This window comes from Nicotiana sylvestris, chromosome 5 (genome assembly GCF_000393655.2).
Source record: "Nicotiana sylvestris chromosome 5, ASM39365v2, whole genome shotgun sequence".
Classification (NCBI taxonomy): Eukaryota; Viridiplantae; Streptophyta; class Magnoliopsida; order Solanales; family Solanaceae; genus Nicotiana; species Nicotiana sylvestris.
The window spans coordinates 134,882,230-134,887,475 of NC_091061.1; the positions used below are offsets into that span (position 1 = coordinate 134,882,230).

Genomic DNA, 5,246 nt, shown 5'->3' on the forward strand with positions numbered 1-5,246 from the left:
AGACTTCAGCCAAGCATTGAAATTTTTTTCTTCTGTTCTAGATCCCGGTGTTTAATAGATTACGTGGCTTTCTATTAGGGTCATGTTAATTTTTGGAGCGAATTTGAATATAAAATTTGCAATTCTTTTTTACATTTTTAAAAATTACATAAAAAATATTATAAGTCATAATAATAGTTAACAATTCAAAATATTTAAGAATTATTAGCAAAAAACATGATATAAAAATCTTATTTGACTCTCAAATAATGATAATGTCTTGGATCGTTAAACCCTTAAGTCTTTACGAAGCTAATCCAGAAAATCAGGCGAGCTTCGTTCGGACTTATAGACAATAAATAAGCGTTCAGTCTAGACACTACGTTTATGGAGAATTTCTTTTGTTTTCTAGATTTTGCCGTTATATGTGATTTTCTCCCACTCAATTTAGGTTCGGGATTGATTTTCTAGTCAAAATTTGGATATGTTTTCTAGTCCTAGTTGAATTGGGTCATATACCATTATAAATACGGCTACTACTACCTAGTTTTCTTAGTTGAATTTAAAGCTTCCTACCTCCTTTCTCTATAATTCGCTAAAATTTATAGTGGGCATTTAGGATGGGTGCGGTCAGTGGCAATTGATCCTAGTAATAATTGGTTTTGTACAGGTTCAGCAGATGGAACTATTAAGATATGGGATTTAGCTAGCGGTAGGTTGAAGCTCACATTAACAAATCACATTGGGCAAATACGAGGCCTTGCTGTTAGCAACAAACACACATATATGCTCTCAGCTGGTGACGATAAACAAGTTAAATGTTGGGACCTTGAACAAAATAAGGTGATTCGCTCTTATCATGGCCATTTGAGTGGTGTTTATTGCTTGGCTCTTCATCCCACAATTGACATCTTGTTCACTGGGGGTTGTGATTCTGTTTGTAGGGTTTGGGATATTCGGAGTAAAACACAAATTTTTGCTCTCTCTGGACATGATAACACTGTTTGCTCTGTTTTTACTCGACCAATGGATCCTCAGGTTGTAACTGGCTCTCATGACTCAACCATAAAGTTTTGGGACCTTAGATATGGTAAGACAATGACAACACTCACACATCACAAGAAATCTGTTCGAGCCATGGCTCAGCATCCTAAGGAAGAAGATTCTTTTGCTTCTGCATCAGCAGACAGCATGAGAAAATTCAACCTTCCAAAAGGAGAACTTTTACATGGCATGCTTTCCCAACAGAAGACCATAATCAACGTGATGGCTGTCAATGATGAAGGAGTAATGGCAACAGGAGGTGAGAATGGAAGCTTGTGGTTTTGGGATTGGAGAAGTGGTCACAATTTTCAGCAAGCTCAAACCAAAGTTCAGCCGGGGTCTTTTGATAGTGAAGCCGGTATCTATGCTCTCACATAGAATGTATTTTTCCAGGACAGGCTTTGCTGTAGTGTTTCTTCAGGCAGATGACTTTAGTTCTCTTTTTGGTAATAAAATGTTTGATTCCTGCAATTTCCTTTAATTACTTTATCTTTAGTTATATGCTAGTATTTACTTTTCTTTATCTGTAATACATAGGACTAAAGAGAAGCAGGGAAAGATGGTTTTTGCTGCCATAATTAAATTCTTTGAATACCAGTTACACCTTACAGGGGATGAGAAAAACTAATGGAAGTGCTCTACGGAAATCTTGATTCGTTGAGAACAACACTAGTTGAGAAAACTGAGAAAGAGTCCAGCGGAGACAAAGAAAGAAGTCATTATTTGTCTCTATTCCATTACTAAATCTCCAAAACTACTCCAGTCTAAACCAAAGAGCAGTCATAAGAAGGCCAAGGGGATGATGCACTTGTTTTAATGCACAGTGAAAATTATCAATCTCAAAATTCAGAGAATAATTGCTAGGCTCTAATAATCAATTTTTCCCTTTTAGCTGAGGGATCACAGAGAATATGGTTACTCTTAGCTCAACAAGTAAATGAAACAACTCAATACAACATTCCCAAAATTTTAAAATCAAATTGCACATTGTGAGTAATGAGAATTACTATAAGCTAAGACAAGAGAATTGTTTCACAGATTATAGAATCATTCATTTCATCAAGCTAACAGACAAACAAATTAATGTGCAAGGGCAAACCTTTTAAGTTCGGAGATTACACCAAATTGAATCAATTACAAGAGAGATTGTTGGGTTCTAAGAATCAAGTAAACAGAAGAACCTGTTATGTGCCGATTGCCCCTCATTGATTAAAATGAGAAATGCTAAAGGATTTACAGCTAAATGGGCTCTCCTCTCCTGTTTATCTATAACAGAACCCCAAAGATCAGCCATAAAATTCCAAGAATCATATATGAAAGGAAAAAAAGAGAGAAAACTGAAGATAAAAAGTAGAAGCTCAGTCTCAATTATTGATGGTCTTATCATTTTGGCTAGCACTAACCATATAAGCATATGCACATACTCTTTTATTATGCTGATAGCGACCTTAAAATATTCTGCAAAATAGGGACGAAATGCATTGGCCTCACTTTACATTGGTTATTTTCTGCTAGAGTTTCTTCGATATCTAGGTTGAAAGACGGTTTATTTTGTCATAACTTCTTTCATGTCAACACTGTCCCTATCCATTGGATACCAATCACGCCTTAGAGGGGAAGACAAAGAACTAATGGAAGTGCTCTATGGAAAACTTAATTCCTTGAGAACACTTGTTGAGGAAACCGAGAAGATTATTAGAGATCGCTAGGTGCTAAAAACTCTTGAAGCACAAACAATGAAGGTAGCATATACTGCATAAGATATGGTGGTGAGAAAACTTGCTCTGTCGGAAACAAAAGACTCTCAAGGAAGACCTCAAGGAAAAATTGTTTACCGTGAAAATGGTAACAACAATTAAATTTGTAAATGAGATTCTAAAAATACATGATCTATTCCCGAGCTAGTTGTTAGAGCAGTTAATGCTAAGAACGTGAAGCTTAACGATGAAATGCGAGCTAAAACAAGACAGTAATCAAACCGAAGGGCCTGTTGCCCGGATGCAAAGCTGGTCGATAAGGACCTGGGGGTCGGGACTCGAATCGAGCTCGAGCTATCGGGGGCAACCGGGAATAGGATAACAATTAAGGATACGATCAAGCAAGATTCTTTACGGTCAAAGTTGCGCAATATAGCATGAAATAAGTAAGAAGACAATAGATGTTATAGCGGCCTCGAGCCAGTGAGAACGAACAAAATAGGAGAAAGAGAAAGAGAGATATTATTGCTTTTGTGGAGAAATGGAGCAATATCAACCCTTTACAAAGTGGTATAGGTTTCCCTTTTATAGGCGAGGGAATACGGTATGGTACAAATATGTGGAGATTAAATACAAAGTACGGAGATGGGATGGTTTGACGTGATGCCTCAGCATAGGCTCTGGATAGGCCGGGCCTGTCAGACATAGCCATGTGCCTTGGGGGCTTCCCCCTCCGTCCTAGCTTCGGTCTTCGTTTCCTCCGACTCGGGCTCTGACGAGCCCCAAGGTCGGGAACTTGGTCGCGGCCTCCCGCCCTCGGGGTCCCGAGGCATGCTTCCGAAATGTCTCGACAGCGAGAAATCAAGTCTTCTGATTTCGCCGCATACAGATAGTCTCCGCGTTTCCCATAATGAAGAGATGGGAAATGATTCTGACACTTGACTCCTTGAGCTTCTTTCGGCGATGACATACCGATGATGCGACTCCTGGCCTGAGCTTCACGGTGATTGGACATCCACATGCTCGTGCTTTTCAACTTCATTCATTGCACTCATGGTTATCGTTTTTCAAGGTGAAGGTACCGTCGTCGGCTCGATTTTCCATGGATGCATTAACTGCATCCGTCGGTCAACCTTCCAAAGCCTAGATGATCGTGTCATAATCTCCTATAAACGGGGGTGCCTTGGCTTTGCTTTTCCTATCCCAGTGCTTTCGTTGGCTCGCTTGCCTTTCCCCTCTTATCATCTTCTTTCACCCCTGAACATCATGCTAGGGGTTCTTGACCTTAAGGCCGTTTGGAGGAGTTTCCTTAGACTGTGTTGTGGCCTTCTGCTGGGGCTTTCCTTCGTTGAACATAAACGTGTCGTTCCGCTGTTGTTGTGGTCGTCGGTATGCTGGCTCTTGCTGTTGCTGCTGGGCCGAGGTGATGATGGACGGGGAGTCGGTTTCTCCCTTATGTAGATAGCCGTTCGGATTATGCACTGCTGCTCACAAGGGGGCTCGGATTATACACCGTTGCTCACCTTCATACCCCGGCTCGACGTGGTGCTCTGCTCCGAGTTGGGGGCTTGCATGGCTAGAAGTTCCAAGGAGTGGATTCAAAGTAGCCGTGCAAGCGGGACCGAGGATTGTTCCGCTGTCTCTCCGAGGCTTCCTTGGCCAAAGAGGGTCCTCGAGCATTGGAGAGCTATGGCATGTTTTCATCCCTCCCTGCTACTCGCCTTGTCCCTTGGGGATATCAGTGTGGAAAGTTGGGATGAAACTCCCGAGGGGGTGTGTCCAGAGGCGCCTGTCGTGGACTTTCGAAGGTGGATCGGTCTTCGGGATTTCACCTTGCGTGTGCATCCCTTTGTCTCTTCCTTTAGACTCCTGTAGGCTTTTGCAATTTGTATGTAATGACCCCTCGAGGGTTGCTTGTGCACAAACTTTTATGAATAAGAATATACCCCGTTGATTTCTGCTTTCCTTACTTCTATATGCTTTTGTACCCTCTGAGGCCCTTTGGATGCTTTCCTTTATTTATTGGCCGCTGATATCGGGCTTGGGCGCGAGCGTCCGTCTCGGTCTTCTATTGATCAGCACGGCTCTCTTTTGAACCCATCATTGTACTCCGGACCAATCTTGGATCAATCTGATAGGTCCGGGCTATCGAGGCCCTCCGAGTTGTATGGAGAGCATGCGTCGAATTTTGGGGCCTTCGGGAATGCTACCCTGGATGAAGGTCATTTTTGGGTATCCGGGGGCCCCTATTGATCTTGATGTAGATAGCCCCTTTAGAATGTATAGGATACACTTCTGCTGAGGAGTTTGCCTGTATTCGGGCTCTTCCTAGGACCTTCGCGGAGCTTTCGCGATCAGAGCTTCCTGCGTTTATTCCTCTTTTCAAAAAGAGGGGATCACGAGACCAGGTACTTGCCTTGCATCAAGTGTTGGCGTTTAAAGCTTCCCGAAGTCCGACTTCTTTGGGCCGGGGGTTCTTGATGTAGAGTGTTATCTTGAGCTCGGAGATAATACAAACGGCCACTC

General features: G+C 42.1%; 1 pseudogene; it reads left to right on the forward strand.

The window, feature by feature from the left end:
- Positions 1–570: 570 nt before the first annotated feature.
- LOC104232262 (protein pleiotropic regulatory locus 1-like) lies at positions 571–1,651 on the forward strand (annotated as a pseudogene).
- Positions 1,652–5,246: the final 3,595 nt, after the last annotated feature.